This window comes from Passer montanus, unplaced genomic scaffold (assembly GCF_014805655.1).
Source record: "Passer montanus isolate IOZ18808 unplaced genomic scaffold, ASM1480565v1 scaffold4, whole genome shotgun sequence".
NCBI lineage: Eukaryota > Metazoa > Chordata > Aves > Passeriformes > Passeridae > Passer > Passer montanus.
This window is the reverse complement of record NW_024368818.1, coordinates 569,858-595,663: the sequence shown is the minus strand read 5'-3', so window position 1 is coordinate 595,663 and position 25,806 is coordinate 569,858. Positions and strand designations below refer to the sequence as shown.

At 39.8% G+C, this 25,806-nt stretch overlaps 1 protein-coding gene across 5 annotated transcripts in view; it reads right to left on the bottom strand.

The window, feature by feature from the left end:
* The window catches only part of STARD13 (StAR related lipid transfer domain containing 13), a 246,924-nt gene that overhangs the window by 51,599 nt on the left and 169,519 nt on the right, over nt 1-25,806 (bottom strand). Inside the window, exon 1 of one of the 5 annotated variants that reach the window (XM_039718249.1) lies at nt 21,060-21,313. The exons of the other annotated variants lie outside the window; for them this stretch is intronic. The gene's annotated coding sequence lies outside the window, so the exon portion shown is untranslated. Of the gene's footprint in view, nt 1-21,059; nt 21,314-25,806 lie in introns of those variants that run through there. 5 annotated transcript variants of the gene reach the window in all.

Sequence of the window (25,806 nt, the reverse complement as noted above, 5' to 3'; positions counted from 1 at the left end):
TGGCCTCTTAAACTGGAGATATTTTTTTTATCTGCCCACAGATACAACACACTTCTTTTTCCAGCAGATATTACCCAGAGTCAGAAGTTGCCTTATGCCATGACCTGATTCTGCATCAATTAGAAAGCATTCACCAGGAGATCAATGAATATAAGTCCATGCTATAATTTAAGGTCAGTTTAGTCCAAGAGAGAGGCCAGCCAAGAGAAAATAAACAAATAAAGACCATGGGTTTTTATAAAAATCTGAGAAGAGGGCTGAAGTGCATACTTGAAATACTTCCTCTGAACTCCATAGCGCGGCTGGCACACCACGGGTTCAAACACTTGGTGCCTGTTCCACGTGTGCTACGTGGATGCACCAAGCCTGCACACACACACTTGCCAAGCAGAATGACAGAGGTAATGTGACTATTTCTGAAAAATGAAGTGTTTATGGCTTGCTCAGTTTCAGAGTATGTTTCATAATCTTCAACACTCACAATGTGTCACTCATGGGCTTGCAACATATTTCTTCTGAACAGAAGCTGCTTTGTGCTCATCACTGAAGAAGCATGTGCTGTGCAAGTGCCATACTGTATTTTGGCAGTAGCTGTTAGGAGTAAATTTACAGAGGATTAAGGAGATGGAAGGCAGCATGCCTCACTCTGTAATTCTGCAAAGCATTAAAACACCCTGTTTAAAGAAGAGATGAGAGATGGCTGCTATTCAAAATCCTGGGGCCTGAGGTTCAATTTGTTTTGACCAAATTTGCATTCGGTCCTTGAGAAGTCTCCGAACAGCAACAGCTGCCCTTGTCCTGAAGGAATGTGTGAGGACACATCCCTCCTTTGGAAGTCACCTTGAGCGCAAGGTGGCAGCTGTCCCCAGGGGCACAGAGCCACTCAGACCTGCTCCAGAGGGAAGCTCCTGCCAGCTGCTATGCTGCCTCTGGGATCAGCCCTTCCCCATCTCCAGATGTGCTCCATGAAGCACAGGATTCCAGGGTTGCTCTGGGTTCATGTCCCCTCAAGGCCAGGAGAATGAAAGTATGTGCTGAGGACATGAGACATTTTTGGCTGTCCAGAGCTACAATAATGACATACAGATATGCAGATAAACACAAAGATTGAAATTTGGTTGTGTGTGCTTTGAAGGAAACTATTTTTTCCAAGCACATTTTTTTCTAGACTTGACCTTGGTCTGCACTTTTAAGAATCTGACATTTTTTGATGGTTTATTCCACTTTCAGATTTTGGCAGGGTGTAGCCTTAGATATGCCAGAAGTATGATGAGATAAGTTATTCTCCAGACAGAAACAGAAGCAGAAAGCAGACAGCTGCCTACGAAAGATGGACTCTCCTACAGATTTTACCATTAAAAAATGCCCAGCTCAATTTTTGAAAGGAGAAGACTAAATCTGAATATGAAATCTCAGCAAAATGGCACTTAAAGACAGCAAATAACCACCTTAGAGCCCACATATTGCTCTGAAACCACTGGTTGAAACTGAAGACATTATAAAGGTATTTTGATTTAGGAGATGGCTTATGTTTGGCAGGGAGTGTTGGGGTTTTAAAATTTCTCATGATGTTTTGCCTGATGCTTTGCATTTTGCAGTGTTTTTTTACACTGTAATGGTAGTTAGAAACCCATTACCCACACTATTCTGTGGCCATGGCATTAGGCTCTGAAAGCTTACTTATTGCTAAGGAATCACATTGGTGCTTTGAAAATTACAGTTCAGTATTTTCTGGTACAACTTCATCTTTAAGGACAAACAATAACCCAAACAAATCAGCCTGGAAGCCACTGCTTTACCTGCACTGGAGGATGTGCAGGGAAGGCAACACTGCCAAAAGGTGAAAATTATAATTGTGATACTCCATTGGCTGATGCTGATTTTGGGAAGAGAGCTGGGGCTTTCATTAATCTTTCCATAACTCCAAGCCAAAGCCAGCTTGAGGTTGCTAAAAGTAGCCTCAAAACAGAGACTACAAAGCTCCTATTTGTTAGATGTATTTCAAAGAATTTCCTCCATTCATTGTTTACCAATCTGGCCTTTCCTCATTGGGGGTAGAAAAACATAATGAACGCTTATCACCTGCAAGCTCAAATCCCACTGGAAAGCACATTTTCAGGAAAATGTTATTGTGGTGGGGACTTTCAGGGAGTGTTGGAGTTTTAAAGTTTCTCATGATGTTTTGCATTTTTCTTCTAAATGAACAGGAAAAAACTCATCTGGCTCTCATTTGAATTCTCAATAGACTTTAGAGAGGAAATTCCAACCAGAGCTGTATTCCTACACCTAAAATCTACATGGGAAATATCCAGCATGCTTATTTCAAACCACCAGCAGCCAGAAGAAGCAGAGCTGGGTCAGTGCCACACCCGGGTGTTCCATACAACAGTAATGCTCCCAGTAGAGGGGCTGGTTTTATAAAACAGCCTTCAATAGGACATGTCAGAACTTAAATATCTAGATGACCTGCCTTCCATCATGCATGCAGAATATTTATTAACATTCATGGGGATTTTCAGATATAAAGAATGGAAATCATCTCACCTATCGGCAACTGTATTGGAACTATTGATCCTAGGTGCTACTGAAGGCTAGGGAGAGAAGGAGGTACTTCCTTTAAAATATTTCCTTTAATGTGTGAAAGAAGTAAAATGCCTTGTGCACAGAAAGAGCTCATTCTTCTCTATGATCAATACAGAGAATAGGGGATCTACAGGCAGATAAAGCTAAAGACATTTCCAGTGAGATTCTTCTGTGAGACACATCCTGCTAATGTACGGTGTGACTTGAGGTCCCTAATTTCACTCATTTGCACCTGATATTCACCATTTGCAGTGGTGGTGTAGTGATCTGTATCCATGTTTGCAATGGGATTTGAGATATATGTAGGAACGTTCCTGGGTAGGTGCTCTGTGTTTACCACAAACAGCATATATTTCCCACACAAAGCGTATCATGGGATTAGCTACCTGACCTCAAAATCCACTAATCTGAAACATAAACAACCAAGTACTTATGTTGTTCACTCTTTAATCACCACAATGCCTCATTGATGAACAATTCATCTGCTGGATTCCATATATATCTCTATGTATATATTCCATATATATGTATGTATGCATGTGTTATATATATATATCTCACTAGAATTAAGCTTCTATTATCAGGAATCCCCCCCCTGCAGTTGATACAATACATTCTTGGTATCCAGGTTTTCTTAATTGTTTTATAAGATGAAGATGTTATTATAAACAACTCCCAGCACTTTAAACTTTTAGAATTTGCCAGCAAAATGCTTTTCTTTCCCTGAATATGTGGGCAGCTTCTGGACAAAGATATTAGCTCAAAGAACAGGGCTGGTTCCAAGTTAAAATCAGGTTGAGGGCAGGTGTTCCCAGACAGAGGGGTAGGCATCTCCACTTTCCAGCTCCCTAAGAGCCCTGTTCCTAGTTCTCCCCAGACATAACAAGGGAACTGATTGCTCAGTGCACAACAGGGACAAATGTGAGAATGTGATCCTGGCAGAGCCTCACCAGAAGATTCTTGTAATTGATGTGAGGACAATATAACTGATTTGTAGACACATCATTCTGCACCATGCTTCCTGTATCAGCTTCCCACAACTGTTGCTGATTGCCTTCTTCCTCAAGCATTTTCTTCTCTCTCAGTTTTGAAGCTCTGGGAAGAAACTTGTAATAGCAATTTGTTTGTGCCATGCCTATTTGGCATGCTGTGCTGCACTCTTACACAAATAAACAGGGAACACGATGTAACACCACAGCAGCAGATTTAATTAAGATCCAATTGTGCTTGGTGCCATCTGAATAAGGGAGGAATGTTCCCTTAAATGAAAAATCTTCAACAGAAAAACAAGTTCACCCTTCACAAGTATGTACCATAACATGGGACAATACACAATCTTTGACTTATGATTTCATCAGTGAGAAATTGGCTTGTTGGAGCATTTCTCCTCCAATAAGCAACATGGCTCTATCTTGTTCCTTCTGCACAGATCTGAATTTGGGGTGTCTTTTAAAGCTAGTATGAAGCCAGCCTTTGCTAGAAAGTGGTAGCCTGTCCAAAATCACCTCTCAAAGAAGTTACCTTTGGCTGAACCACCAGTGTTTGGATGCTGGAGGCTACTGGCTCTTGATTTATATTATGAGATTGTAAGCAACTAGAACAAATAGTTTATATTTCAAGGTGCAATTTATGAATTTAACTGTCTCACTTTTACTGAGTTCCTCACACTAAAAGCTCAGTGACAGCCTGAGTAAATGCTCTGACTTGAAACACAAATCACCTAAAAAATTAATGATGAGTTATTTTCCCAAAAGTCTAAGGATGAACACATTTCCAGGGCCTCTGAAGAGGAAATACCTCAGGGAGAATATTGTTATTAGGTGACACTGAGCAAATGCTTAAGCAGAAGTGATTGAAGCAGACTGTGTACCCTAAGAATTTAATGAGCAGCTTGAAGGAGTTGATGGCCTGAGGCATAGCCTCAGGTCATTAAATCTCAAATGGTTATTAATCCCTAGGAAACACTTTCTGTCAAGGTCATTAGTGCTATTATACAATGAAAATTGAGGGTGTATCAAGAAATTAGCACATAGCCTGTTTGCAGAAAAAATGTTCTCAGAGAGCATGGGCAGGTCATTTCCAGGAGGATGCTGCAGTGGCCACAAGCCACCTGGCTTGGCTGAACTTCCATGTACCTCTCTGCACCACTGCCAAACTGAGCTGCTCTTTTGCAGAGTGGCACTACAGAAACCTTACCATGCACTGGGCACTTGAATTAGCAGCTTGGCATAACTCCAAAGGATAACATTAGCTGAAATCCCTCCTACTTAGCATATGATTTTAGGTTGGAGTCCTGCCTCACTGCTGTTTCTCAGACTAAATCCAAGAAATCTGATTCGGTTGATTGTGTACACTAGTGACCATAGCATTTGACCAAAGGCTGAAACCGCAGAGGTGTTGGGATCACCGCCCTTTTCTCAGAATTTCCTAGGATAAAGGAAACTTCAGAGTCTAGAGTTCAGGTAGTTATTTGATGCATTTTATGTAGCTAAAGTAATGATTGGGTGTCAGATTTAGTGATTATTGTTTTTCCAGATTGTGATGCAGGTTTGTGATTTGATTCTGGCAAACCAGATCCTATAATTCTGTTAAACTGTCTTTGTGGATCAGATTTTCCTACACTGGAACTATTTATATTAAAGTGGTTATTCTGAATTTTGAGTTATGTTTATTTACAAGTGACCTGGAGATTTTCTACAATATAACTATTGTATTATAATGATCAGTGCTTGACTTTTAAGGTAATACAAGACATTGCAATTACCAAAATCTCTCCCTTCTGCTCTAAACTAAGTAGAAAACCCAGAGAATTGTTACATAGTAGAATCATTTTGATTACATCCTGAGGATGATTTAGCACCCCAATTACGCAGCTGTCAAAATTAAGTGAAGAGATTTTTCTTTATTAATGACCCTGAAGAGATTTAGAAAGCAACAGCATATTATACTAAATAAAGAGAAAGAACAAAAGGACATCATGATCTATTTAATTTTTCTGGCAATGTCTGCATTAACTGATCAATGCTTAGACATGCATTACTATTTACTGTTTGATTAAGTGTCCTCACATTCACTGACATCAGCTAATGCATCCTTACTAAATGGAATTTATGCAAATGTTATTTCAATTACACATTTCTACATAGGTGTCAGGAACCTGCTCATATATGCGGAGCTGAGGGCAAATTCGCTCTTTTTTTTGTCTGTTTGCTTTCTTGAGAGATATGCATTGAATGGAATTGGTAAACTATTGAAGTACAGAAAACTACTTTCACAATAATATTAAGAAAAAAAAAATCAGCTAATGCATCCTTACTAAATGGAATTTATGCAAATGTTATTTCAATTACACATTTCTACATAGGTGTCAGGAACCTGCTCATATATGCGGAGCTGAGGGCAAATTCGCTCTTTTTTTTGTCTGTTTGCTTTCTTGAGAGATAGGCATTAAATGGAATTGGTAAACTATTGAAGTACAGAAAGTTTTCTTTCTTTCACAATAATATTAAGAAAAAAAACCCCCTTGTAGGACATGACTTCATGTTTTTTTGCATGTATTGGGTCCTTGATTTTGTTAAGCATATCACAGATATGTTTAAGCACTGACATTGTAAGAAATGAAGTTACACTTTAAAAATGTAAAAGATGAAATGGTATGTTAAAAATACAACTATAGGTGAGTATTTTTAGAAGGAAACTTTTGCTTAATTTAAATATTAGACATCATTCCAAATACCTTAAAAAGAGCAGCATACATATCACAGTAAAGAAAATTTTATTTGGCACTACTGGCTTAGACATGGCTGTGAAGCCATAAATCAGATAAAGTATGTATTTGGACACTAAATTATTCTGGGACTTGGAAAATTCCAGTAATGCTATATTTTTACAGCAGTATATTCCTGTAACCTAGATCACAATCAAAGGATACATGTAAAGTAATTTTCTTCTGAGGAAAAGATAAATTTAAACTCTGTTGTAAGGGGTCCAACTGTGCAGTTTCACACTGTCTTAAGGAATAAGGTTGTTCTCCTGATGAAAATTTTCAACAGATTTTTGTCATTGAAATCATTGCACATAAATGTGTCTAACATTTATTTCCATGCTTGCTTTGCTGGATTGTGCCATAAGGCATGCATTGTACTATTTATGTAAGAAGCAGATCTGAAAAAGAACCACACATCCTTCATCTCTCCTGTATTTTCAACAAAATAGAGAATTCCTTACTGCTGGGCTCCTTTTTGGTTTTATTTTCACAAGTATCTTTTCCTTCTGGCTCTCCAACTGTGTTTTTTACTGTCTTAGTTTTCACAGCTATCCCACTAATGCTCAGGATACTTCAGTGAGTCTCTGTCAAATTTCATTCCTCCATGTGCTCTGTCACTGAATTTAGGAAAATGTTGAACTCCACTGCCTGTGAGAGCAGTCACATTTTCTTCACTGGATCTTATGCAAACACAGAGCAAGGAATAACTTGATAATGCCACCATCTGACTCATGTACTGGGACTGATAATAACTGTAGCCACATCCTGTAGAATGACCAGTTTGAGAAACATTAAAATAAAGAGTTGGCTTTTTCTCCTCCCAAGGATGGCCTAGCTAATTTTTATTTAAGAACCATCTAAGAAGAAAGATGGTTTCCCTAAACCATAGAAAATAAGGACAAAGTGGAGAGTGAAAGTTCATCTAATCCACTCTCTGTCAAAACCTGCAGGACTAATATTTATTCTTCCTTAGAGGAATCCTGGATTCAGGACAATTTCTGAGATACACCTGACTAAACAGGTTGCTTTGGTCTCAAACTGGCTATGTGGCAAATTTACAGTTCTTTGCTGAAGTTGATGTTTTGATGATACAGTTCCAGCTCTGTTCTCAGGAGGAGACATTAACTTGAGCAGTGTGTGCCTGGAAGGCAGTGCTTATGTCTCAAACTGGCTATGTGGCAAATTTACAGTTCTTTGCTGAAGTTGATGTTTTGATGATACAGTTCCAGCTCTGTTCTCAGGAGTGCCTGGAAGGCAGTGCTTACTTTTCCAGACCTTGCACTTAACTACCTCTGGATTGCCACACCTGTAGCAGAAACCCCATAAACTTCTCTTCTTTTCCTGCAAGCAGTATCTTATATTCCTGCCATGCTGGATCATCCAGCACCATTTGCATCCCTGCTCACAGAAATGGCACCATTTCGTGCAATGCTGCTTTCCATGGTGTGTAAAGGTGGATGATAACCTCACCTGCAGTGCTCAGACTTGTTAACCCTCACTTCTTCTGATGAATACAAAAGTGCAGATCTCCCCAAACTAACACAAGTTTGTTTGGATCAGAGGTCTGCACAACTCTGAGTTTCAGAAGGCAGAAGAGCAGATTCCAGGAAAGCAAAAATAACAGTGAATGAAAAGCTAAGAATATACTTTGGGTGAAGCACGGAAGAGGGAATTGCCAATTCCGCAAATAACATTGTTTATTTAACAGTATCCTGTTGGGGGGAACTACGTAGCTGCAATGACTCTGAGTAACTGTGCGTAGTTCTGTCATGATAATGAGATGGATTATCATGGAACTCTGCTCTCAAGGGAACAATATTTGTGTCAGGCAAACACTGCCTTCCAAATAGCCCACGGTTATCCCTCACAGGGCACAATGAACAAAAAGTGGGTCTGACCATCCAGAGTATGTTCTTCCAAATAATAATTTTTTTGTTCTGTCATGATAATGAGATGGATTATCATGGAACTCTGCTCTCAAGGGAACAATATTTGTGTCAGGCAAACACTGCCTTCTAAATAGCCCACAGGGCACAATGAACAAAAAGTGTGTCTGACCATCCAGGAGTATGTTCTTCCAAATAATAATTAAAAAAAAAATCCCTAAATTATAATCTCAGTGATAAATGCCTCTCCACAACAATATTTCAGAATGAATATTTTTATCAAACACCAGACACTCTCACTACTAATAAATAACCTGAAAAGGACATTCCTGTATAGTATCAGTAAAAATATCAGCATTTATCCCTACAATATTTTGCATTTAAAACCTTGGGAATAGTTCACATACAATGATGGCTGTGTTTCCCTGCTTTGGCAAAGAAAGATATTCAGTCAAATATATACCTGCTTATTTATAGCTCTTTGAAAAAATTGACAATTCAAAGAACAAAATCTCTCTATGTGTAACCAAGTCTCTACATTTAGCTGGTGTCTGCAGTCTGCAGCACATGTAAAGTGGTAAAGAAGCATTAATTAGTATTAGTTAATTATTTCTTGTCAAATTATTGTTTTTCTTCAATCTCAGGGCCTGAGCACTGATATTCCCCACTAACCTTCCAAAGCATCAATGCAGAGACTGCACTCCTCCCCACTGTCTGCTCTTTTCTACTTCCTTTCTTTTAGAATATTTGAAGGCTGAGGTAGCAGAACACAGAAATGATGATATTTAGTCTCTCTTCCAATACAGACAGGCTTTGAAGGAAGGCAGTGTAGACTTATTCCAAAAAACCAGATTAATTTTTGGAAAATTTTTCAACTTGCACACACTGAGTTTGAGCTTTACCAAAGACACCTTCTGTAGCACTAAACAGCAGCAGATCTCCTTCCTCATTTAATACCTCAGTTTCATGTTTCAGTTTACAGTGTGTCTTGATAGTTCATCCTATGTGTGATGGACAAAATCCAAACAGAACTTGCAGGGAACTGCATGAAAAAAAAAAATCCTCAAACATCCTCTACTATTGTTTTCCATTTTTAATACTAAGGAAGATGTCATTGTGGTCAGACAAGAGAAAAACAGAGATGCAAAAAGAATAACTTAGGAAAGTAGTCTTAGAAAAAGCTCTTACTCAAGTATCTGTCAACGGGATGAGGTACAATTGTTCTGTTTCATTAATTTTTAATCACATCTGGCAATTGGCCTCAAAAATCTCCAAGACTTTATGATGCCTCAAAATGAAAAGGGCAAAATACTCTCCTCCATCATTTTGGAAGACATCAGGGCATCTGTGATAAACATAAAGCCCTCCAAAGCAGCCTTAAGGGCTGAATGCTAAGGGAGCTGCTTGAAGGACAGCAATTAACCATGAGACCAGTAGCACCAGCTCATTTCTATCACAATGATACTTACCCCTAAGGCAAATACTGCTTTCAGGAGATGAAAAAATGAGAAATGACAGCATCACAAATGAGACCCCAGGAATGTTAAGATGGAAGATCCCTAACTGAAATACAATAAATAGCTTTACTGTGGGCTTTTACCTTTATTTAATATTTATTTATTAATTGTTTCATCCATAAATACACAAAAAAAATTAAGTTATTTAGATCCATTCTGCCATACACCTTCTCAAGTAATTTTCTACTGGTAAAACCTGCACTAGCCACCAACTAAAATTTTATATCCTAACCATATCTAGCATCTTTTTCTAAAAAGCAGACTCTGGACCTCCAAATCTGACTTTATCTATCTCTTAAATGTTATTTAATAAAATGAGCACATACAGTTGATAACACTTTTAATAGTTTGTCACTTTTAAAGGTTGCAAAGTAGTAGATGACCAAAACAACTGTCACTTCATAGGTGCCAGGTACTGATATAATGTTAACAATCTGTGAGCTGTACAGGTGTTTACTATGCTTGATAAGTTCAGACCAAATTCATCACTGCCTGGGCAGGAACACATTAGGGATGAACAGGTAGGGTGAGTCCCACATTTTCCTCATGATGGAGAAGCAACTCTATTGCTGAATTGCTCAACAATTTTTCACTATAATAATTAAAACCATTTACATGAAACCTAAAAATATATTCCTTTTATGTCTTCCTTCACAACAAAACTCAAAGACCTTCACTCACTGATTTTTTCCTAAGTCTTTTAATTTCTGCATGCATTACAGTATATTTGTGTAACTGCTTCTTAAAGACGTAATATTCATATTATTTGTCTCTCTGGGGCACTCTCCTGCCCCCCAAAATAATTTCAGAATTTACTGGCCGATTTCAGTCGAATATGACAGGAGTAGCCATGTCTCAAAGATGTACAGTTTAGAAAAGCTGGTGCTGAGCAGAGGAAGGTATACAAGTTAGCACTCTAGTAAGGGAAGGGCATTTGTGGGTGACCCACTAGGCATGCTGAGAAGCAGCAGACAGTTGGCTGCAGAGTACACAACATTCTGTATCAGCATCAGTGTCTGTACCACTTCTCTTGCAAATATTTAAGGGATGGGAGAGAGATCCGGGAAGTGACATGGAGGAGGGGAAAGACTTGTTTTCTGTGAGGTGGGGGAAAAGAATCCAAATTTGTAGGAAACCAGGCTGCACTGATGTCAGAGCTCAGAAAGCACAAATTCATTTAGCTCAATTTTACAATAATGTCTAAGATGGAAATAAAGGTCAACCACTAGTCATTCCTGGGCAATGGGCTGTTCCAATTTTCGGCAGCTCCAGGATGACTCATGCGAGGAACACATCACTGCTGCATTCCTCGCCAGTGTTGCAGGAGTGACCACACAAAGTCCCCACAGCACAATGTCCTCACACTGCTCTCAGCCCCATCTGTCCCTCCCTCCCACTGCTTTCTTCTTTAGAAACTCCAAGAGAAAAAGATAGTGGGGGGCTGTGTCACTGAGTAGGACCTCTGCAGCCTACCCCTGCCCTGAGATACGTATATACTTGCCTAGGTCCAAAAAAATCTCCTAAAAGTAATTTGCAAGAAAAGACCTTGAAGCATCATATTTCCCAGTCTTACACATCTACCAAGCTCCAGCATCAATGTCTCTAGAAGACACAACAAAAATGAGGACATAATCATGGCCATATCAAACCATCAAGCAACCAGCAATTCCCCAAATACACATCAAATCCAACATCTCTGCAGACCCATCCACTGTTTCACAAACCATTTCACAATGAAAGGCTGTACAAAGCCCAAATTTTATCCATACCAGCCAAAAATATGTAATGCATTCACAAGAACAAAACTTTTCCTCAGCATTTTTGTGGTGTGAAGAGACAAATCTGCACAACTGTTGTCATCATTTATATTTCACTACAAAGCCAAAATCAGAACCTTGCAACAGTCAGTGATGCTCAAATGTTTAATGACAAACTAGCTGGTGCCCTACAGAGCTTACAGTCCTCACAGACAGGCAGAAAAGGAAAGGATAAAAAACCAGAAGCATGGAGACTTACGGATGGTCATCCTACGAAGGGAGGAATTTATCTCTTCTGAGTTAAATGTAGATGTGAGATCAGCACACAGAATAAGTAGAGCCCAGGACTGCCTCTCTCTGAGGGGAGTGCTCTAATTCTTGAGCTATTATGCAAGAGGAAGATAAGTCACATCCATCTTCAAATGACTAAAACCCAACTGCATGGAGCTGCCAGCATTTATTTCCTATTGTTCCTCTATAATCCCAGTGGAAAAGGCATTTACTTGGATGAGGCAGAGTGAATCATCCTTGGGTGGGTGGGGGGCAACAGATCTTCCTCTTCAGATCTTCAGTAAGCAACTGCTGCTCTCCTTTGACTGTACAAGCAGTTGCAACAAATTTACTGGACCATCTGCTTAACCCCAGGTACCTAAATGTTGAATTAAATGAAGTGGGTTTTCCACAAGACACATAGTCTCTCTAGAAAATACCACTGTTTCTTGATTTTTCAGACAAATACCATGGTATTACTAATTACAGTGGGCCTGACTTTCATCTGGAATAAATTAATGTCGTTGCTGCCAATGACTGACCTAGAAAATCCATGTAAGACTGCAGGATCCTTGAAAGAAAATGAGGCTTTGTTTTAGGTGGGACATTGTTGCTAGGAAGACCTGTTGCTGAATGTTTTAATCCAAAAGATTAAAAATGTTATTCTACATTATGGTCTCTGACAGCACGGTAAACAACCTCCAAAACTGCAATCTAGTAACAGTGCCTTTGTCCCTCCTTGCCATCAATGGCAGACTCTTTTCTCTTTTTTGCAAAATTACCCAGAAGAATACAACACAATAGACCCAGGAACCAAGCGCTTTTTCAAATGCAGAACATAATTTAATCTTTACAACAGAGAACAGAAGAGCGTGGGTTTTCTCTGACTGTGGATTTCTTGTAATTTCACGGAAGATAAATATTTAGAGAGCAACCAATGGGATATTTAATTGTCAGGAACTATTGTATTTAGAGAAAGTGCTAGAGATTTTCAGACTTGTTTTCCTATGTGTGTTGACAACTCATTCCCATCATTTACCTTCTGTATGACATCTAAATACAATCACTGCTGTAATTTGTAAATTGTTAATATTAGGTCTGTAGGGATGGCTATGCTTTCAGTTCAACATAAAAAAGGACAGCTTTTACATCAACATCTGGCTGACCTTCATTACTTTCCCATCCATTATTTGTACTCCTCCTCCTTCTTCTTGGCCTATTTTTTTTCTTGTTGTGCCCCTGTCTGATTTCATCCAGGAAGCTGCACACCCTGACTGCTCTTGGCTCCTGTGATACTCATAAACCATGAGACAAATAAACACAGGGGGAAAGAGCAAAACCAAAGCAGGAGGAGATCTGGCAAACATGGATATGTGAATCCTCCAGCTGTGCACAAAATCAGTCCATGGCACCATCTGAACTGAGACACAGCATCCGCCTACTCCTTCCATCCTCTCCTCTGCTCAGTTTGTGTGAAAAGGGAAGTTCTTCAGGTCAGGACCAAAACTTCTCATAAACCTGACCAGCATCCACAGAAATAGGACTGGCAATGGGACAACTGGTTGGCTAAATGATACAGTTCTCTGCCAGGAACTAACCCATGGGTCTGACAAACCCACAATGGGCAGAATAAGGGTGTAAGAGTTCAATTCCAGGAGGTATTCTCAGTACTATTTACTCTTTGGGGGAAGCTTTTCACATCACAGCTTATCTAAGCGTCAAATAAATTCTATATTAATATCTAGTTCAAAGAGATCCTGAGAAGTGTTACTATTTGGAACTTCAGATCTCTGGAGGAAAAGCACTCTAAAGGTATGTAATAACTGGAATTGCATGGATAGAGTCTCCAGTTGGTTACCAGTGGAGTTACAGATTAGATATCAGGTTAATGTATTCAGCAAAAGAAGTCAAGTAAGAAATGCATGTATCAGTAGAAATGTATTTGATTACTTTATCAGCTTGCATTTGTCAAATTCTGTTGGATTTTGAGTACAGCCAGAGAAACACCCCCAAAAGGATCAAAGGAACATTATTTGTCATATCAGAAAAATAATTTTCCTCAGAGAATAAGAAAATGAAACAACTTCTCACAAAGAAAAATGACCTTGTAAGATGATGCAGCTCTGAACCAAATTACATACATTCTACTAATCAATAAAATACAGTTGTCAAGGCAACAATGACATGAGAAAGTGAAATACAGAGGTCTGTCTTACATAAACACATACACATACCAATATGTTTTGTGAACTTTGGTAATCTAGTAATGACTTCAAGGAAAAATATGCTTTTACAAAAGAACACATATTTTCCCAGGCTTGATAGATTCTTGTGTAAGAGCTTTTATGAGATTTTAGACAAGTTGCATTTTGTTTGGTAGTCTTTGTTCTTGTTCTTTCTTTTTTTTAACTGGAAAAGGAATGTTGCAAAAAAACTGTTTTCAGTGAAAATTTATTCTTGCTATTAAAGTGATTTAAAACAGTGACAATTGGATAGGAGTTAAAACTCAGTCAAAGCATTTGAATATTGATCTTGAACATAGTTTAGACTAAAAAAAATTAATTTGTAGATCCTATCTGTACTATATTATGCAGACTTTAAGGGGCAAGCTCTGAGTACAAAGACTAAATAAGAAAGGATTTTCTTTTCAATTCTCATTGTATGTGTTTTTCACCGGCAAGCTCAGTTCTGCTGCTTTACTCAACAACTGTTACAATCTCAGTGATCTGAGTAGAATGAATCAGAGTGGGATGTTATTAAGTGTGACTGTAGGTGATACCAGCCAGTCCCCTCTAATCTCTGATTTTGTGTTTAATTTTAATAGATCATTAAATTATTTTATAGCTTACCACCAGAACCTCTCAGTACATGTGCAGGCTGCTGCTACAGGCTGCTTCTCTCTCTGTAGCTAAATAAAGCCCAGGTGTCCCAGCAATATCCACAACTTCTTACCCCTTTTTGCAGAAACCATGGACAATACCTTCTGGTCACAGGACACCACCTCATGGCTCCCTAAATCACTGCTCATGTTTCACCCACCTGTGTGCTCAGCCACCTGGAGCTGACAGATACTTTCCCAAATTGGATGCCATGGCAACAAGGGCTGAATGAATAATCAAGGCAGAACTGTAGCTGTCTATTGAATTTGGTCTAGAAGTTCGTGTGGACAATATAAGTGTAATATAAATAAATAATATGAAGCATGAGGATGTTTGACTGCAGCCTTAGAGATCTGAAAGCATGCTCATTACAAGTATCAGGCTTTCAAGACTATTTTCTGAAAGACGGTTTTCAAACAATTTTTTAAAATGAACTGCTTTAGCTCATTTAGCATCTAAGTTCACTGAAAAACTCCTCTGAAGATATCCCACTGAGATCTGCCTCCTAATTTTCAGTTCAGCTAAAAAATGAAGCTAACTCATTATGCAGCTGTCTGAAATATTCTTGTAACTGCAAACCCATGGTGTTTTTACAAAGAACTGAGAATATGGGATGGTATTTTCAGGTATGTATAAGCAATTATAGTCCAAACAAAACAGTGTCTTCATTCCTCATTGGGTTAGGCGATGAAAAGACTGACTGCTATGTGTGATTACCTCTATTAATTTGGATGTATAAATTAGACATGTTCCTGCAGGCCTATGGAGATTAAATGAAGAGAGGTGTACATCATTGTGCCTCTGTCAACCACATCCACTTCTGTTTATCTGGTGTACATGTTCTTGCAAACCAAATTAATACAACAGAGCTGCTCATGCAGATCATTAGCCATTGGTGGAGGGGTGTGACAAATTAAACATCTTCTGAGCAAATCTTCTAAATCTTCTGCCCAGAGAAGTTGTGGATGCCCCATCCCTGGCAGGGCTCAAGGCCACATTGGGTGGGGCTTTGAGCAACCTGATCTGGTGGACAGTGTATTTGCCCACAGCAGGAGTTTGGAATTAGATGATCCCTTCCAACCCAAACCATTCTATGCATCTTTGAACTCTTCTTCTGTGACAAGTGAGGGCCCATCCCCTGCTTTACATGTACCAGCTGGGATGCACAGACACAGGAGAGACACAGAAAGAGCAATGCCTCAATGCTATGCTCTGCTGTGCTGGAAAAGAAGATGCAGAGGTTCTTTTTTGGAACTGGAGTTTAGGTACACAAATGGGGGCCTCAAGGACATGGGCAGCAGAGAGTAGGTGCAGTCTCCAAGTATTTCCCTGAAACTAAACCAGTTGAGACCATGTTGTGACTTTTCAATGGTACAAAAGTGCTCACATCTGGCAAAGGACTGACATTTGCAGTTTACATCCTTGCTCAAAGCCTGTATAGCAACAGCTAAAGCACACAGTGCTCCTACTTCCCATAAAGTCACCCCTAAATGGAAGGGACATGTCACACTGAAGGGGTGAGTTCAGCATCACTTCTCCCAGCAACACTCCATGAAGACACTGCAGCCACCAACACCTTTTGCAGGATTGCTGGTTCCCAGGCTCTTTTTGCATAAACTGTTGGCTGCATTGGCAGATTTCAAGAACTGAGACAGCCCTAATTAGTGATTTCACAAGACCTTCCATTCATTTGCAATTCAGTAGCTCAATTCCACCATTTAGAGACATCTACCACTTGTTTTACCATCTCCACAGAAGTTCCCTCCATCAATCCTTTCCTTTTGTCTATAACATCCACAGATATAAGAGGAAATTTTATGTGACACAGAATGATACTGTTTTACTGAGTCTACTTGCTTTCAAAAGCATCAATAAATCAACAAACCAGAGATAATTAAGGAACAAAAACAATGCTAAGGGCTTGATTTAAATACATAAACCCTGGAACATTCAGGACTCAACCTCAGCCCATCCTGTCTGCCCTGTACAAAATGTTTAAACAGCAAGTGAGCTTATCTCTTCTAGATGTGTTTGGTGGATGGAAACTGAATTTAATGTAGCTTCTCTGTATTTTATCTGCTTACATCAGAACTCTATTATTATTTTAACCTTACAATGACTTAATTAAAGTAATGTCCTAGCCAAGAAAAAAAAATTGCCTGGGTGGCCTGAATATTATACCTCCATATTTTTTTAGGAGGTGACCTTTCTGAGCTCAAGAAACCATGTTTGATCATTGGTTTTGGGCGGGAGTTTTGCTTGTGAGAATTATGACTGCATTACAAGGAAAGCCGACTTGATTTATGCATAATTTTTCTCTGAAGGTACAAAACAAGTAGCCATCAACTTAATGCTACTTAATGCTGAAGGCTTTAAAGGGTCACATAAAGTCATCCTTTTTACAGAATGGCAAACATTCACAATTCTAGGTTAGGGTTATAAATGAGTACGTAAATCACTTATGCATTGCATTCAGTTGGCCCCTACTCTGAACTCATTTAGCACATAACAGCTTGGCTGCTGCCGTGTGTCTTGCGCAGACATTCAGTGGGTGGTTTCACAATGTTCCACAGCCTACAGAACTCCTTTTTTTTCTGGTGTGAGTTTTTTTTTTTTTGTTTAATCTAATTTACTGTTTATATCAATATCTGATAAGAAAACAAGAGGCAGCTGTAGCTCTACCACCCGCCCCATGCTTGTCACATGCTATATCACAAAGCACGAATGGACAAAATTTGTTTAAAAATGCAATAATATGCAACATGTCTAAAATATGGTCTGAGATATTTTATTTGTAAGATCTCGCACTCTCAGGAAGGCACTTTTGTAGTGGCCACATGAAAAATTATTCCATGTAATGAAGAGATTTAAGGGCTGACTAATAAAAATGTAGGGACTGCATGGGCAGCAGACTAAAGGGCTGGAGCCTGACCACACCACCCTACCAATCCTTACAGAAGAGGAATGATTAGGGGCTAAAACTCCTCAAATCTGCTCCAAATTAGTAGGAGAATGCAGTCCCATTGGATGGAAAAACTAATTTGCATCAGCTCAGACCACTCTTTTCCCCTAATTCAAGACTAAAGGGAAACACTGGACTTACAGTGGAATTGTTTACCAGCACTCTCTCTCTCTAAAGGAAGAGACCCCATCAAGAACCCTGTGATAAAGACAGATCTATAAAAAGTAACTGGGACACTAAATTTTTTCTGGATCATCAGGCAGCTCAGTGGCATAACCAAGGAAGGTAATTGGCACCTTCCTCTGGAACCCATGGCACTACCCACTGTTCCCGAGTTAGATATACCAAAAAGCAGGAAAGGTTCAAACTAAATTAATGAAGAGAAAAAGCAGCTATGCCTCTGTGAGGGTCCAACAAGGAACTGTTCTGTGGGAGGATAACCAAAACACATATTCTCTGAGAAGGAAGTGAAGGAAATTAAGAAAATAGAAAACGTTACAACTTATCTAAATTTCTGTAAACTTAAAAATCAAAATCAGAGGTCAAAAAATGTCTGATAGCCACAAGAACATCCTCAAAACACAGAGACAGAAAATGAGTGCACGTCAAGACAACATGAGGAGCAGTGAGACCAAAGAACAACTTGAGTAAGCTGAATGACGGGCAATGGCAGGATGCTGTCCAGAAGAGAGGTGATGCTGAGTTTATTCTCAGGATACTGTTCAAGCACAGTGCTTAACTGCTCCTACTGCTCTGATAAAAATATTTGCTAAATATAGGAAATTTCCTTAGCAGTTTGGGTATTTGGGTACATTACAAGATTGAATTTCTTTTTCTTTTCTTTTCTTTCTTTCTTTCTTTCTTTCTTTCTTTCTTTCTTTCTTTCTTTCTTTCTTTCTTTCTTTCTTTCTTTCTTTCTTTCTTTCTTTCTTTCTTTCTTTCTTTCTTTCTTTCTTTCTTTCTTTCTTTCTTTCTTTCTTTCTTTCTTTCTTTCTTTCTTTCTTTCTTTCTTTCTTTCTTTCTTTCTTTCTTTCTTTCTTTCTTTCTTTCTTTCTTTCTTTCTTTCTTTCTTTCTTTCTTTCTTTCTTTCTTTCTTTCTTTCTTTCTTTCTTTCTTTCTTTCTTTCTTTCTTTCTTTCTTTCTTTCTTTCTTTCTCTCTCTCTCTTTCTTTTCTTTCTCTCTCTCTTTCTCTCTCTCTCCCTCTTTTTCTTTCTCTGTTAGTGAAAAATGTCTTGACTGTACTATGTGGTTATGTCCGGGAAACTGGATGTGATGGGGTACACACAATAATATTCCCTTTCCCCAGGTTTGTTATGTAGTCCTGCATTGGACTTGGCATTGTAGTCATTAGTAGAGGACCCTGTGAAGAGCCTAAAAGGTACCAAACAAAGTGGTATTGTCAACTGAAAAATCCATTTTCCTTTCCATGTTTGTTAACACAGTAGCAGTGTACTTACTGACTAAAAACATATCCCCCACCCTCTCGTTTCATCATATGAAAATCTTGGCACTCACTCCCTGCAACATGAAAGCAAATGCCTGTAGACATGCCTGGTATATAACAAGTGCCTGTCATGCTGTGATGTGAGCTGAATTGATTTGAAGGCAAACACCTTGACAGACAGGCCGTCAGAGCACACACAAAAATAACAGCGAGATAAATGAATAACACTGATGTACAGCATATCCCTGTTGTTTCTAATGAGCTTGGCAAGCTCTTTATTCCATATAAATTTAAAAAATGGCAGGAATTGAGGCTAATTTAGCAACAAACATCAGAAAAAAGAGTATCATCACCCTAGCATACTAATCTCTTGTGCTAAAGAGGGATAAGCTGCAAGCCTCACACACTGAAAACAGACTTTCCCCTGATCTTTCACAAAGTCTTTCCTCCCTCTACAGTAACAGCACACACCATCAGCCAAGCTTTTGGCAGATTACAGAGACCTGTACCCATTTCTGTCCATTCCCCTTCAAACCTCTTCAAACTGTAATTTCCAGAATGTGCCTGGCACTAGTGGAAGCACAACTTGCAACACTCAGCTTGCTGAGACCCAGAAAAAAGCAGCGAACCTCTGGCTGTGTGCAGTAGCAGATGCAGCAGCAAGACATGTCCAGCATGGTCCCTTCAAAAAGTGCCAATAACCCCAACCAGAACAGGATGTCAGGATGCAAAGAATTCACTTTTTGCCCCAGTTGTCCCTGCCATCAGTCACTGTGACCCCTCCTCCTAAGTAAATGAAATCAATCAGCAGGGATTTCTGTAAAATACATAAAACAGTCATCTTCCAGACTCTACCAGAAGATAAATGGTTCCAGACATTGGACTGCAGCCATTTTCCCACACATGCTACAGTGTTTTGTCATCCATATTGGGCCATAATAGTGAGTGGGTTTTACTTTTTGGTTTTTTTTTCCTCAGTCAGCAGCCAATGCTTCTGCTTCTAACTCGTACACTAAAACCACAGCAACAAGAGTAATTTTTCTGTACAATTTGTAATAGAACAGTTTCACTCCCAATCAGACAGTCTGGGGTCTTGTACAAAACTTTGACACTTTTCTGCTACAGATACTATCATCTTATTGCTCTCAGCTGGACCTCCACAAACCTTTTTAGGATTAAAGCATATCACCCCAAATATAAGCCACTGAAGTGAAACAAGCATGAAATTATGAGCAATGCAAACCTTATCTGAGAACCTGCTAACAAGAAGTAATATGATTGCTTACAATATCTCATGCTGGCTTTTTTGCTAATTTCAAAGAAGGATACAACTATATGACAAAAGATGCATCACAGTGTGAGTTTTCAATTAATTTTAACATATTTTAATGCAAGTCCTTAATAATCTGTTAACATAAAATGCACTTTGGAAAGAACCATGGGGCTTTTTCATTATTAAGAAATGTGCAACCAAATTCTATCCTTAATTAAATCAGGAGTAATTTTATTAACTACAGTAGACTTAAACCTGACTTACATCAGTGTAACTGAGGGTAGGATTTAGCCCCGGGGTGTTTATACACTGTAGTTCCAGTTAGTTTAGATCTATTTGGGTGGGAACTCCTTTCCCCTTTCCAGAAAAAATATTCTTGCCTACCCTTTTTCACCTCGCAGCTGGGGCCAAAACAGCCTTTTCTTCTAAGATATTTTTCTGAAAGGTTACAAATAAATCTTGTCCTCGATAGGAGGTGACCTTATTAAACAAAAAAACACTGTCTGAAGTAAGGGACACCAGCAGTTTTAAAGTTTGTTTACAAGTTTTGAAACACGCCACCTCAAACAGATAAGCTTATTTACATCTTACAAATAAATAAAAACTTAAAGTAAAAGCTATTTAATACAGGAGCTACTTATGTCTGTTTTCCAAGCTGAAAAGCCCTTTCAAACAGTATTAGCTGCTGTATTAAACATCCCTGTTCCAGTATAGAAACTTACTGTCCACAGATATCCTTGGGCTCCACTGCACCTCTGAACCAAAATCACTTTCTTCTTTACTTCATTTTCTGCTCTCTTGAAATCGGATTCCCAGTTCCTGACAGATGGCTCCTCTGTCACCGAGCTCTGCTTCCGCCTCCTTATCGCTGCCAGCTAATACTTCCACGATGCTTAGCTGTTGTCTGCGGAGCTGTGCTCTACATCATTTCTGCTCTGATCAATGCTCCGCTTGGTTTTAGGTTGTTCCTAGTCCCGCCTCCTGCTCTTGAAGAAACGAAAACTCACAGCTGGATTTTCTATAAATCATCCCTTTTAAGAGTGGCTGGGCAAGTATGGCAAATACTACAGCTAAGACCTGCTGCTCTATTTGAAACTTCAAAAACAATTCCTCATCTTAATGATGCACACATGAAAGTTAATCATGTACTAAAATCACTAATACTGAAAAATAGTGGCCAGATAATTGTGACCTTCAGGGCTTACATGCTGATTAATGTAATACAAAACTCCTCTCTGTTCCAGGGGGGGAATATGGTTAAACCTACTACCTCGGTGATCTGCTTTATATAGCGCTGTGCTTTGAACAGGGGCTTGTCATTCTTACAAAGATAAATTTACATTTGCAATACAGAGCTTTCTGACAGACCAGCCCAGTGTACATACTGTTTAGGCTAGCAGCCCTAAGCTTGAAAGAGACTTTACCATCACAGCAGCTCTTCTGAAGTGTGGGCAGGAAATACTTTTATTTTCTGTACAGGACTATGTGCACTACACAGCTCTGAGCTCATTACCATGTTTAACAAAGCATGGAGCATAAAAGCAAGGTGGTACCATAAAACAAGCACTATGAACTATGTTCCCACGAAAACAGCAAAACAGAGTTGAGTTTCTTTAAACTGTTAATTGTTCTAATTCAACACCTTCCAGATCTTCTTAAGAAACTGTGCTGTGTAAATGAAAAATGACTGGGCAGGTCTGGATACAGTCTGAATGGGCTGCAAAATCCTGGTGCTTTCTCTAGGATTTTTCTATGGTGAGAGCAGCATGCCCCCCCAGCTAAAGTGTTGCCAGGACTAAAACCTGCCTTACTAACAGCTGCCTGTGTCCGGTGGCCCATGAGTTCCCCTGACTGCTGCCCACACTGAAGAGCAGCTGAGGTGCTGCTGGAGTCTTGATGAAGGACTCCTCGGGTTTCTGACTGGGGAAGTGTGCACAAGCAGCATGTGCCAACAGCAACTCTTCCCCAAGTGTGCTGCTCAACTTGAGACCCGTGGGGTTCTCCTGCCAGCTGCTGGAGCTGAACTATTGCATCACTGGTCTTCTATGAGTGGATCTCATCTCTTTTTGAGTCTCATCTACTCTACCCTACAATGTTCCAAAAATGCAGTGGAAAAACACAAAAAAAAAAGCACTTATGTCTATTTATTCTGACTTTTTAACCATTTCATTACATGCCCAAAAATCCTCCCAAGTTCAGTTTTTCCACATGATAGATGAATCTGTGGGCATCTGTCAGATCCAATTTGACTGTCTTTTTTCCCTAAGCTGAAGAATCTCCTGGTTCCATTCTGGGGCTGGTCAGCGTTTCTGCTCATCCCCGTAGCTACTGCTGCTCCCACAAGCACTGCAGACAGCCCTTTGTTCACCTCATGGAAGCTGATGCCACAGCATCTGAGCTCAAGCCTTGCTCCCAGTCCATGACTGATGAAAATATTCTCACTTTCTTTGCTTTCAGTTCTGCAGACAGTCAGTTGTTACCTTGTGATCTCCACCACCATGGCATGAGTGACCTGAACACAAGAATTTCAGAACAACCACACCAGACTGATTCCCAAACCCTTACTAGCCTGGCAGCCCAGGAGAAAGCAGTATGGATTAAGTAGCCAGGAATGTTCAGAGCCAAGGACAACACCACTGTGATGCAGCTACTACTCTGTTAACCAGCAGCCATAAGACACAGGTCCTGGGCCCCTGTCCAAGCTGTGACTCAGATCTGAAGCGCTGCAATGACAGTGCTCTCCTGTGGATGCACTGGTTGATCAGTGCCAGTAATTTGATGATGGAGAGTGAAATGAGCGTGGGCGAAGCACTATCCCTGCACCCAATCCAAATATGTAATGGTAAATATAGCAAATCTGCTTTCCAGGTGCTGTGGCACATTTAGTACTTATCAGCTGTCAAAAAAACCCCACATAACCGATTAAAATTACTTGTTTGACCTTTAAAGAATACTTGAAAAATCCATAAATGAGACCCATCAGTAGTACATATCCAGTTTAATAACAGAATTTTGAATCTTCAGCAAAGGTTTCCAAAGAGATTAAATACTCAATGCAATGGTGTGACATGCACTATATAGATTGGAGATCTTCCAAGGACTTTTATAGAGCATTTTGTTTAATGTCTGGAGTAATGTTTATGGTACACAGGGCAAGATTTGCTCTTTCTCCGCCCTGAGATTGCTGACCATCACCTGAATAACAAGAAAATGTTTGCTGCAGGTGGAAATAAATATATTTATTATACATTGTCCTCCATGTGGTTTAGCTCCAGAAAGTGCACTGAGTTCTTTGGGGATGAAAGGGAAGATCTGCTGTAACCACCAGTGAGTGTTCAGTTCACAGGCTCAAACTAGAGTAAATCCCTAATAAGGCAGCAAAATGTAATCAGCATAGATGATGGTTTATCAGGACTTTTTCTCTCTGCAAATCTTTCACTGGGCCACACTACTTGCTAGTTGTGAACAAAGCCCTATAGCAGCCCAGCATGGCTGAACCCAAGGGCATGGAATGAGCTCAGGTCCCAGGAAACAATCCCCTGCATTGTTGGTCCCTGTCTTGTATCAGTTCTACCAACTTCTTCCTAAGCAGTGTGAACATGAGTCCATCTGTGTTCCCTAGCTGTGGGATCCCTCACTCTCCCTTTTTTGGTAGTATAGATGTTCCAGGGATGAAGGACAGTGGGATAGTTCCTCCTGTCACTGTTATGCAGCCCTCACTTCCCTCTTACCTGGAAATGGTTGTGAGATTTGCTGAGACTCTGCTGGCACACCAAGCTCACAAATGGTTTCAGCTCCCATAACTGCACTGGGAAAGGGAAGGAATAAGTAACTTGCCATTTCCCTCCAGCGACTTGTAACTAGAAGAGCTCAGACTTCTCCATGCAACAAGGATAGCCATTCTGGCTAGGCCCTGAACTCTTTTTGGGAATTGTATATATTTAATATGGCAAGCCTTCTGCCCTGAGTTTGTCTGGGGAAAATGTTTAACAGTTTAAAGGCACTCTGACTGTAGTGTATTTGCCTATAATGTGGTGAATAGAATTATTAAAAACCTCACATTTTGCATCTTAAAACTCTAAGGTACTCAAGAGCACATTATTTCTTCTTACTGTCAGATTTTGCTTTGCTAAGACAGAGTGCATGAGACACTAGACAGATGTGGGAAAGCCTTGAGTTCTTTGAGAAGAAAACAACAGGTATGAGGACACTGATGGAAAGGTGAGCAAGATGAAGATGCTTATCTGTGAAGATGAGCACTTCTCTGCCTACAGATCCTCTGTACCACTGCTCTGCAGCCTTCCTTCTCTGGTAGTCTGAACATCCATTTTCAACTAAAACTTCTCCACAGCTGAGCTACACTTGGGTCTTTCAGCTCAAGTTCTCCTCATTATTTTTCACCATCCAGTTGAAGGCAACAAGACCAGCCAGGAGATCTTTGGATCCTGAAGACTACAGCACAACCCTGTTTCAGTCTATTTTGATATAAGAAGACCTTTTCTGAATCCCCTGATGCTAGCTGAATGGGGGCTGGATCACGGGGAATGAGAACTGAGTGCAACATTGCAGATGTGCCCCCCCGTGCCATGTACTCACCTCTCCCATGGGAATACACTGCCAGACAGAGCCGATGGCCAGGCTGCACTGCCTGCCCACATTTTGGGAGTGACTTGCAATTATTCTCCAGTCTGCAAACACACTCAAGCCTTTGATCTTCTCCGTTGCTCCCAACTGCCAACCTCCCAGATTTTGCCAGAATTTCCTGCTGCTGTTCCCTAATCACGCTACCATGCCACTGATAACCACAGTACAACTGCAAACTGAGCTGCCTACAGAGGAAGGGCACATGGAGCCAGTGCCCCACTGCAGGACCCCTTCCTTTCATCCCACTTTCTTATTGCATGTCCTCTGCTAATTCTGGCAGATTCTGGAGGAGAACTCAAGGCAAAGGTTTTACTTTGTGCTACCAGGAACAGACAGATCCTGTTTTCAGGTTTCAATTAGAAACTTACTCATATTTTCTCCTAAAGATGATGGAAATTGATAAGTTATAGAGATGAAGGAACACAAAGTGTTGCATCACTTTCATCAAGAAGACAAGGGGGAAAGGAAAAATAATACTGGGTTATTACTATTTGAAACTCTGCATCGAAATGAATATGTGGGGCAAAATCAAAATAAAAAATCAAATTGAAAGCTTCCTATCTAAAACAAAAAACTGTAATAATAACATGTTGACTGGGGGATTTTCTCCTGGGCAGCTTTCATGCAGCAGATGCTCTTACCTCTGACTGCCATTTCCCAAAGAGATCCTGAACTATTTGTCATTCATTTAGTATTGTGGTTGTTACATAAAGTAGGACAGTTGTGCTATCTCCACTTGATGAGAAAGCCATACACTTTTGCGTTTTAAATCAAACACATTCTTTGAAGAATCAAAGTATGCATTACCTAACTTACTTTTCAGAA